Source organism: Alligator sinensis, unplaced genomic scaffold (genome assembly GCF_000455745.1).
Source record: "Alligator sinensis unplaced genomic scaffold, ASM45574v1 scaffold422_1, whole genome shotgun sequence".
NCBI classification, from domain to species: domain Eukaryota; kingdom Metazoa; phylum Chordata; order Crocodylia; family Alligatoridae; genus Alligator; species Alligator sinensis.
In genome coordinates, this window is record NW_005842323.1 from 954,319 (window position 1) to 955,019 (window position 701).

Here is a 701-nt window from a genome sequence, read left to right on the forward strand (position 1 = left end):
TTCGCCCCCCCCCCCTCCCCGCCCTCCCAATCATTCTTGATGGGCAATTTGCTAGTTCTAATCAGAAAGCTCCAGTGTGCTGCAGCCTCTTGTGTATTCAGCATCCCTGCATTTCAAAATGGTGGTAGGGGTGCTTTAGTTAAAGCATCCCCACCATGGATGCTTTAACTAACCCCAAACCTAGGATGCTGAATACACAAGACACTGCAGGTGTTTAAATTTAGAATGGCTCCTGGGAACTGCTCTAATCAACAAGCCCACCTCCAAAAAGCATGGTGCTATACTGTTCTCAGTGGTGGCAGATGACAGAACAAGGAGCGATGGGCTCAAATTGCAGCAAGGGAAGTTTGGGTTAGATATTAGGAAAACCTTTCTCAGTAGGAGGGTAGTAAAACACTAGGACAGGTTACCCAGAGAGGTGGTGGAATCTCCATCCTTGGAGGTTTTTAAGACCTAGCTAGAGAGAGCCTTGGCTGGGATGATATATATTTGGAGATGGCCCTACTTTGCATAGGAAGTTGGACTAGATGACCTCCTGAGGTCCTTTCCAACCCTGCTTTTCTGATTCTATGATTGTAGATGGGCTGCTCTCATTTCAGCATGGCTGTGAGCCTAAGTGAACTTACCCCATCCCTGCTGAAATCAGAGCTTTCCATTCCTGAGCCTACCAGCTAGCTCTGATACTTCAAACATGTGTGCGT

General features: G+C 47.4%; 1 protein-coding gene across 6 annotated transcripts in view; it reads left to right on the forward strand.

The window, feature by feature from the left end:
- Window positions 1-701, forward strand: part of TBX15 (T-box 15) — a 174,361-nt gene that overhangs the window by 123,640 nt on the left and 50,020 nt on the right. The gene's annotated exons all lie outside the window — the stretch shown is intronic.